Genomic DNA, 10694 nt, shown 5'->3' with positions numbered 1-10694 from the left:
GGATAATACATTTTTGTACCGAAGAAATGATAGGTTCACAGTGCAACACCAGACCAAGAGACTCAGTCCACTCAGAGAGTGGGCGGGGTCTTTGGGCTGGATCCAGGCTAGCCAAATGGTAGACTGTGGCATCCCTACTGTAAAATGGCGAGGAGCCACCACTGGGAGGACGTACTGTTGTATCCTACTGGCTCACCTGCCAGTGAGGAGCCACCACTGGGAGGACGCACTGTTGTATCCTACTGGCTCACCTGCCAGTGAGGAGCTCCCACTGGGAGGACGTACTGTTGTATCCTACTGGCTCACCTGCCAGTGAGGAGCCCCCACTGGGAGGACATACTGTTGTATCCTACTGGCTCACCTGCCAGTGAGGAGCCCCCACTGGGAGGACGTACTGTTGTATCCTACTGGCTCACCTGCCAGTGAGGAGCCCCCACTGGGAGGACGTACTGTTGTATCCTACTGGCTCACCTGCCAGTGAGGAGCCCCCACTGGGAGGACGTACTGTTGTATCCTACTGGCTCACCTTCCAGTGAGGAGCCCCCACTGGGAGGACGTACTGTTGTATCATACTGGCTCACCTGCCAGTGAGGAGCCCCCACTGGGAGGACGTACTGTTGTATCCTACTGGCTCACCTGCCAGTGAGGAGCTCCCACTGGGAGGACGTACTGTTGTATCCTACTGGCTCACCTGCCAGTGAGGAGCCCCCACTGGGAGGACGTACTGTTGTATCCTACTGGCTCACCTGCCAGTGAGGAGCTCCCACTGGGAGGACGTACTGTTGTATCCTACTGGCTCACCTGCCAGTGAGGAGCCCCCACTGGGAGGACGTACTGTTGTATCCTACTGGCTCACCTGCCAGTGAGGAGCCCCCACTGGGAGGACGTACTGTTGTATCCTACTGGCTCACCTGCCAGTGAGGAGCCCCCACTGGGAGGACGTACTGTTGTATCCTACTGGCTCACCTGCCAGTGAGGAGCCCCCACTGGGAGGACGTACTGTTGTATCCTACTGGCTCACCTGCCAGTGAGGAGCTCCCACTGGGAGGACGTACTGTTGTATCCTACTGGCTCACCTGCCAGTGAGGAGCCCCCACTGGGAGGTCGTACTGTTGTATCCTACTGGCTCACCTGCCAGTGAAGAGCTCCCACTGGGAGGACGTACTGTTGTATCCTACTGGCTCACCTGCCAGTGAGGAGCCCCCACTGGGAGGACGTACTGTTGTATCCTACTGGCTCACCTGCCAGTGAGGAGCCCCCACTGGGAGGACGTACTGTTGTATCCTACTGGCTCACCTGCCAGTGAGGAGCCCCCACTGGGAGGACGTACTGTTGTATCCTACTGGCTCACCTGCCAGTGAGGAGCCCCCACTGGGAGGACGTACTGTTGTATCCTACTGGATCACCTGCCAGTGAGGAGCTCCCACTGAGAGGACGTACTGTTGTATCCTACTGGCTCACCTGCCAGTGAGGAGCCCCCACTGGGAGGACGTACTGTTGTATCCTACTGGCTCACCTGCCAGTGAGGAGCTCCCACTGGGAGGACGTACTGTTGTATCCTACTGGCTCACCTGCCAGTGAGGAGCCCCCACTGGGAGGACGTACTGTTGTATCCTACTGGCTCACCTGCCAGTGAGGAGCCCCCACTGGGAGGACGTACTGTTGTATCCTACTGGCTCACCTGCCAGTGAGGAGCTCCCACTGAGAGGACGTACTGTTGTATCCTACTGGCTCACCTGCCAGTGAGGAGCCCCCACTGGGAGGACGTACTGTTGTATCCTACTGGCTCACCTGCCAGTGAGGAGCTCCCACTGGGAGGACGTACTGTTGTATCCTACTGGCTCACCTGCCAGTGAGGAGCCCCCACTGGGAGGATGTACTGTTGTATCCTACTGGCTCACCTGCCAGTGAAGAGCCCCCACTGGGAGGACGTACTGTTGTATCCTACTGGCTCACCTGCCAGTGAGGAGCCCCCACTGGGAGGACGTACTGTTGTATCCTACTGGCTCACCTGCCAGTGAGGAGCCCCCACTGGGAGGACGTACTGTTGTATCCTACTGGCTCACCTGCCAGTGAGGAGCCCCCACTAGGAGGACGTACTGTTGTATCCTACTGGCTCACCTGCCAGTGAGGAGCTCCCACTGGGAGGACGTACTGTTGTATCCTACTGGCTCACCTGCCAGTGAGGAGCTCCCACTGGGAGGACTGTTGTATCCTACTGGCTCACCTGCCAGTGAGGAGCTCCCACTGGGAGGACTGTTGTATCCTACTGGCTTACCTGCCAGTGAGGAGCTCCCACTGGGAGGACTGTTGTATCCTACTGGCTCACCTGCCAGTGAGGAGCCCCCACTAGGAGGACGTACTGTTGTATCCTACTGGCTCACCTGCCAGTGAGGAGCTCCCACCGGCGGGAGGACGTAGAGAGCCTCCGTCCCACACCAAAACCAGCATAACAAATATGCAGTGGTGGAAAGTATGTACTTTACTTGAGTAATTCCAACTTCCAATACTTTTACTTCTGCTCCACTACATTTTGGATCCAAATATTGTACTTTTACTCCACTACATTTATTTGAAAACGTTAGTTACTTCTGCATAGCGAGTACTGATTTACTTTTGGTAATTTAAGTACAATATTTTTGTACTTTTACTCAAGTACATTTTGAATTCCGGAGCTTTTACTTGTAACGGAGTATTTCTATATTGCAGTACTTTTACTTAAGTAAAGAATGCGAGTACTTTTTCCACCAATGCAAATATGTACTTTCCATCGGTCCTAGAGGAGGAGGATGCTGACCTTTCTGGAAGAGGGTGCTGGAGATGAGGGTGCGACACAGCGGGCAGGGGGTGTTGGCGCTCCGGTTCTTGGCCAGGGTGCGGAGGCACTGCTCACAGAACACATGGCCGCAGGGATGGCAGCTGTACGGGCTGTAGTAGACCTCCAAACACACGGCGCACGTGTAGCCTTCTCTGTCCTCCTCTTCGCTGTCAGTCAACAAGCTATTCTGTGTATCACACACACACACACACACACGCACGGACGCACGCATGCACACGCAATGGTATTAACAAACAACACTCCACAACAGTCAAGTTTACGTTAATCACTTAAGCCATATATAATTTGAATACCAAATAGTCATGGTGTGATGCTTTGTGAGCTTGTAGATCTACTTTTTTTGCTATCTTTTAAAAATGTATCAAAAATAAATACCATATGACATGCTCAAAATAGGGTATGTGGTTGAAAATGTCATTTTGGTTGTCAATTGTGGCTTAATTGTAGCTACCTTTTTCAACATTAATAAAGGAATCTACCAAGTTAACGCACCAACAGCTCTAAAAGAAGGAGAAGACATTGGAGCAGCTCGGACAATTTAAGCCTTTTATTTAGGTGCTAATATAAAATAAATGACTAACGTGTTGACCTACAGTTGGAGGCCATCGATATTGTCCTTTTCTTTTTGCTGAGGTTTGCGTGATCTGCGCAAAAGGACAGTTAACCCATTTTGGGCGGGAACCCCTTTTGGTGTTTTAAACATTATGTTATAATTTAGCTATTGAAAAATAGCAGATCTACAAGCTCATAGAGCTTGTAGATGCCAAAGCTGGCGCTTTGGCATGGGGGGGGTCAGGTCAACTTATGGAATGAATTCTGTACTGGCCATATATGGAGCATCTTGAGTATACAGGGTTTGATGAGGTCAGATCAACAATCAATATGGAGGTCTAAGGGTGGCAGCTGGGGCAATGTCTTGAGTGTACAGGGTTTGATGAGGTCTGGCCAAAAATGGAGCGTGTCTTGAGTGTACAGGGTTTGATGAGGTCACAATCACATCAACATATGGAATGTCAGAACAGGTCAGCTCCACATATGGAGATCTAAGGGTGGCAGCGTCTTGAGTGTACAGGGTTTGATGAGGGCCCAGGTAGGGTCGGGCCTTCATTTTCAGGCCTGTTGAGAACTCTAGTTTTCGCCGGCTGCCGGGCGAGGCTACACTAATAACTTTGGGGCAGGCCCGTCTAGAGTTTGAATGGACAGGTATCAGTCAAAAGGGAGACATCGAAGAGGAAGGACGGGTGGGGAAACCTAAACCTAACCTCAGTAAAACTATAACGGACTGACGGCCATATATGGTGGCGTGACGGACGTATCGACTGACAGGTTTTTATAGTAATCTGTGACCTACAGTCGCAATGACATGACTCTGATGAAGACCGTATAGGTCGAAACGTTAGTCATTTCTTTTTATACTAGCACCTAAATAAAAAGGCTTAAATTGTCCAAGCTGCTCCATCGTCTTCTCTTTCTACAATAGTCATGTATTGTATCTACACTATGTTCTCTGTCCTGCATGTACTCTCTACTTAAGATAAGTATGTATTTCCAACACAAAGCCCTTGACAACAGGAACTCTGAAGGAGTAATCACTTCACAGGAATTCCCGTCTCTGAACGTTTAACCACACCCACCCTGTCGGCACAATTTTTTCAAAGTTTTCAGAACTTTTCTAAAATTTTCAAAACTATTGTCAGATGCATTAACAACATTAATTTACAAGTTAGTAGTGGTGCTCCGGCACAAGCTCACAAAACGTTGCATTCAACACCAAAAATAACAACAATTACCACAGCGTTAATAACTTTGACAAAAGTTTGAAAACCTCTTAGTAGTTGGCCACGAGATTCTGCAGCTGGTGTGTTTATGCTATCTATCTAATATCTATCCTTGATTCCATTCCCAGTTCCCACATCACAAATGAGAACAGCACACTGAAGTCAGACCAGTGCTCAAATAGATGGCTGTCCTTGGCTTGGGCCAAGCAGAGGGGGGATTTTGTAATTCTCTGGTCAGAATCCAAATGGCTTTAATCAGAGACACGTTATCTAGAATGCTTGGCGATTCATTCTTATAGCGGCAATTCATATTTTAACCAATCTGTGTGGTAGACTCAGTATGGGTGTCATTGTGGTGTGTCTTTTTTGCGCTGTGCACAAAAGAGAAAGACAGACATCCAGAGTTCCCTTCAGTGTAGACAGTCTGACTGACAAGGCCTGCTCAATCCCAACCAAATACATCTAAGGCAGGGTTCCCCAATAGGCGGCCCGCAGGCCATTTGCGGCAAGCGGAGCGCCCCATTGCGGACCCAGATATAAATGGCATTAAATGGGGGTCAGTAGCCTATGCATGTCAAACTGGGCATCCTTTTCAAATGGGGTCCTGCCCTGAAAATGAATTTTCAGGGCAAGACCTCGACCTCACGCGTGCGGACTCGGCCCCCAGCCTGGTACCCTAGTCAAAATATGGCCCTCGAGGAAAATTAATTGGGGAACCCTGATCTAAGGTAAAGACACACCGGAGCACTCCTCTTCCTAGCACAGAGCATCTTTTGGGAGAGGTGCATGTGTACCACTCAGGACATGAGCTCCAAAGCACATCACCATTTACACAAACAAACAAAACAAGATACAAAGAAGAAAACACTTTTGGTGGAAACAGTGTCAAGGAATTTTAGGTTGACCTGGTTGAACCTTTAAGAAGCCCCAGGGCAGCTGTGTTTCTTATCTCTACGGCAGCTTTGATGATGGTAGGTCAGCTAGCCTGGGGAGGGTGATGCTATTTTGAGATAATTACCCCCTGTTGTAAATCGTTATTGTCCTCTGTCCTTTTCCCCTTGCGAGGGGCGGGACTTAGGTCTCTATAACTAAAGAGAGAATTGTGTTATTCTGTGTGACACACGGCTGCTGGATGTTTCCATATACAATTCAACTGTTGATACATTGAAATGTAAGTCTGTGCTCTCCTATTGTGGTACCTCAATAATAATCACTCATTCCTCGAAACTCTGTTTGTCTCAACGTATTGTCTCTTTTCATTACCGACTGAGTTCCTATAGCAGATTGCATGGACAACAGCACCTTAAGCTTCCTGCTATCCATCAATATTATCCAATGTCCAACTCTCAGATTTTTATTTTTTTGCTCCCAAACAAACAGACAAAATCTAAGATATAGGCAAGCCCCATACTGTACTTTGCCAGGCTGCTGAAAGACAGTGAACTTGGACCTATATGTATGGTATGTTTTATTTATGTGTATAAGCCATCAACAATTCATCAACAGCTGCTATGGTGTGTTTAAGTTTTAATACGCCACTACTGCAACGGTCTATGTTCTATCCCTTGATATACACAGAACCACCAACCTGAACAGTGGACATTTTTGAGTGGTGTAAACCACTCCTACAACTGGCTTTTGTGTGCAGAAAAAAATGAGCATGGTTGCTATGTTCAAAATAATTTCTGACGTAATTAAATCACACCCGGGTGAACTGGATGACCGTAGCAACCATGGTCATTTTCTCTGCACAGAAAAAGCCAGTTGTGAAATCACATCCGGGTGTGATTTCATTACGTCAGATCAGAGCTGATCAGGCTACATAATACCTTACCTTATTTCATTACGTCAGACATTACGTCAGACCACAGCTGATCATGCTATATAAAACCTTACACCACTCAGTTCACACGGGTGTGATTTTTTTAAGTTAAGCCCCGTTCTCGGCACAAAACCAGTTGTTAGAAGGCGTGGTGGAAAGTAACTAAGTACATGTAGTCAAGTACTGTACTTTACTTGAGTATTTCCAATACTTTTACTTCTACGCCACTATATCTCGGAGGCAAATATTGTAATTTTACTCCACTACAATTATTTGACGACTTCAGTTACTACAGTTACTTTGTAGATTTTGATAATTATTACAAAATATAATTATTATTCATTATTACAAAACACTTCAGCGCTATAGACATTTCGGCCATTTGAAAATAGCTGATCTACAAGCTCACAATGTGTCGCATCAAAAGATTTTTATACATTTGAAAACGTGTGAAACGGGACATTCAACATAATGAGTACTTTCTACTTTTGGTACATTAAGTACATTTTGAAGCCAATACTTTTGTATTTTTAACTCAACTGACATCATGCTTCCTTCTATGCATGAGGAGTCCAAGCTGCTTCTTTTCACCTGACAGGGGAGAGTTTCCCCGGCTGGACGTAGCGCGTGGAAGGAACACGTTATTCCGACCAGTTCCTTTCCCCTCCCATCAGGCGCCCCGGCTAGCCAGGGGGAGGTAGTTTAGAGACCAGTATTACGGCATGTTTTTGTGAGGGTACCTACCCTAGGGGACACGGGGAGAACATGCAAACTCCACACAGAAAGGCCCTTTCGCCAACCCCGCCTCGGGTATGGGCACTGATGACGCGGAGGAGGGAACACGCCCCCAGCGCCCACAGCGGGAATCGAAACCAGGACCTTCTAGCAGTGAGGCAACAGCACTACCGAATGTGCCACCGTGACACCTCTGACACACCATGAAACTTTAGCCATTGACAAATAGCAGATCTACAAGCCCAAAATTGTATCTTGTATCATTTTTAAATATCAATGGATATTGGTCATAATTAGCTAACCAGGCCTCCTTCCTAAGCCCACACTTCAGCGAACCTCCTTCCTGCCTTCTAACTGACTTTACAATGACCCTCCCACCCAAGCAAGACCCCTATCAATCAGCGTAAAAGAGACAGAAGTCTAGATAAGACACCTAACTGGAACCCTGGACATTTCATTTCCCCTCTGTGGAATGCGCATCACGTCACAGTATTGGCTCTGACCAAGCACAATGGAAGAACAAAGAATGTGATTAAAACTGCATATGCTATAATATTCTGTGATCTGAGAATATTCCATTGTCATGGTGTTCACTGTACTGCAACAATATCTTAACTGTGACAGTTTAAATGCGATTTTTCTCCTGTTAATTACATTGCTTCCTTACTGACTTTCTAGTTGACATCAACCTGTCATGTTTGGTAGCACACTAAAACCAAGTGTATGCAGAGTCTGGATCCATGGTCAGATGTATTAATTTTCTGCATGATAGTTTAATTAATAAAGAGGTTAAATTGATCAGGTCCATGAGACAGCAGTTCAAAGTGGGTGTAACATTATGACTGGAAAAGACAGCCCTTTTCCTAAGGAGGGGGGTCTGCTGTGAGCCCCCAAAGCAGGGCAAAGGCTGGGGCAATCCTTCTCCTCTCTCTCTTGTCCTGGTAAACGTTTGTCTTAACACTACGTGCCTATAGGGGAAGCCTGGGTTTCAATCCTGCCCCATGAGGTCAGCGTGCAGCCGAGTCAGGCCTGCCGATGCTCTGACCCACTCCGGCTGTCGCCCTCTTTCTACTGCAATCACCACGCAACCTTCTACAACCCTGCGAGATGCCACTCACAGGAGACGGCGGACTGACCGGAAAAGCCATGCTCCAGCCTGACAACACCCTGCTCTACTCCCTCTGCGGCCATGTCGCCAGCCTGCCAACGACCTACGACGGCTCGCCTGCCGTCCCTCCTGTGCGTGCTCTCGGCACACCCCGGTCCACAGTGGCAAAATGGCTGTGGAAGAAGATGGACGGTTCTCCCCTCCGGCTACAACAGGCCACTGCCTTCAAAACACTGGTTACCCCTGGGGGTACACTACAGTTTAGAGTCAGGGGACACTGCTCAACCCATGAGCAAAACCGACGCCACATGCCGACAGCCTCTGATACCCGGCGAAAAGGTTGTATGAAACTGAACATGAAGTTATGGCACACAACGAATGGGAATATGAATGTGTTGGTTCGCGCCTCTGGGCGGACATTCTGTCTCTCCTCAGTTCACCACTACAGCTTATCCATAAGCAACTGTTAGCCTACCCGGCCAAGATCTGTTTATTCTCTTTCTCCACACGATATCCTAAATTAAAGTTTACCTTATTTTACTAACTTTTAGCCTACTTCCGGTGGGCGTACTAAATTCGTTTTATTTAATTTTTATCTCAAAACTGATGTTTCTCACTTAATTCTAACTCAACAGAGGATTTTGATGAGAGCATCAGAGATGTGATCATGCCTTTGGTGACAGGACTTGCCTGTCCATAAACGCATTAATTGACACTTACTATGACCAAAAGTACCACTTAAACCTGATTCTTTCTACCCATGTTTTACATTTGTTTATTTTTAATAAATTGATTATTTGAATTAAGAAGTGGTTGTGTCCTATGTATCATATGTTTATGGTCAATACAGTATTGGAATATTTAATGCAAGTCTGTCTAAGAATTCATGTTACATTACAGTGACGTGAGCAATATAATTATTATATTGTAATATTTTAATAATTCATATTCATAAATTATGAATATTGATATTTGAAATATTACGTCCATACAGCTGTTACCCAGCTATATTACACTATAATCATCATCATACTATAATCATACTATATCATCATCATACTATAATTCTGACAATGTCTGAATGTCTGTCTGTGTGTCACTGTGACTGCCGTAGCTCCTAACTTCCTGCACCAATCACTCCCACTTTTCACACAGGCATTGACCATTATAATATGGAGGTCTTAACGAAGCCCTTTTTCCAATTTAACAAATTATAAATTAATAATTAATTTATTAGTGAATTAAAAATGCGAAAACGCACCCAGGGCGCAGTACCCCCCGCGGCCACAGGGCACAGTACCCCCCGCGGCCACAAGGTGGCAAGTATTTCACAACGGGTAAGGGCTAGTACAGATAATTCTGGGGGTCCTTGACATGAAAAGGTTTGAGCACCACTGAAACGTTTTTTTTCAGAAAACTGTCAGGATTTAAAAGACATTTTGTAGAATCTGGTCTCAGGTAAAGATTGCGAGTACTTTTTCCACCACTGGTTGGAAGACCAGGACCTGGCCTGGTGTCTCACCTGCTCCAGCTGACTGTGGAGCCAGCGTTCCTTTCGTCTCTGCTTCCTCCTGCAGCTCTTCAGACGGTTCCTCTCCCTCTTGTTCAGCCTGTTTGGTGCCGCTGAGGAGATGCCAGAGGGCTGCTGCTGGGGCTGAGTGGAAGAGCAGAGCTTTGGAAATTGTGTACCACAAAATACAAATAAGGTGCTTGGTACAATGCGAAGAGAAGATGTAAATGAGTCACTATTATTAATTCATTAATTTAACTTTATTGTTCCCTTGGTGAAAGTTAACCCATCCTTCACCCAGGTACTTTATAGTTAGTTGCTATAATAATATAGCTATTTTATGTAATGTTTTATTGAAACTGACCAAAGTCAGTAACTGTGCCAAAGACAAATTTCCATTTTATGTAAATGTAATGGACAATAAAGTTTTATTTTCTTTTATATAACTATAACTATAATATAACTATAATATAGTTAGTAGTTAGTTATAAATAAAAAGCATTGTTATTCTTATTCTTATTATTACCAACACTTGCTCCTCCTGCTCGTGTCCCGTCTCCTCCCCGATGCTGTCGGTGATGGTCGTCCCTCGCAGGAACATGGGCGAGTCAGCAGCCTCCACGGGAGGCGCTGGAACGAGTGCCGAGGACACGACGACACCCTCCACGGCGGTGGACGATGTGTGCTCCTGATCCAGCGTGGAGCGTCTACCTCTAGGAACGGCCGAACGCCGGGGAACGTTGTCAAACGCGTCATCAGTGACGCCGTCAATCCGCTGCGTTCTGCGATGTGCCGTTGGCGAAGTACGTCGGACACATTGGACCGTCCCTGTCATCATCGATAGGGCAGTCCCGATTACACATTTAAGTTTTAAAATTGCACAGGGCCAGATAAGACAAAAT

Source organism: Electrona antarctica (genome assembly GCF_951216825.1).
Source record: "Electrona antarctica genome assembly, chromosome: 16".
NCBI lineage: Eukaryota > Metazoa > Chordata > Actinopteri > Myctophiformes > Myctophidae > Electrona > Electrona antarctica.
This window is presented reverse-complemented; position numbering follows the sequence as displayed.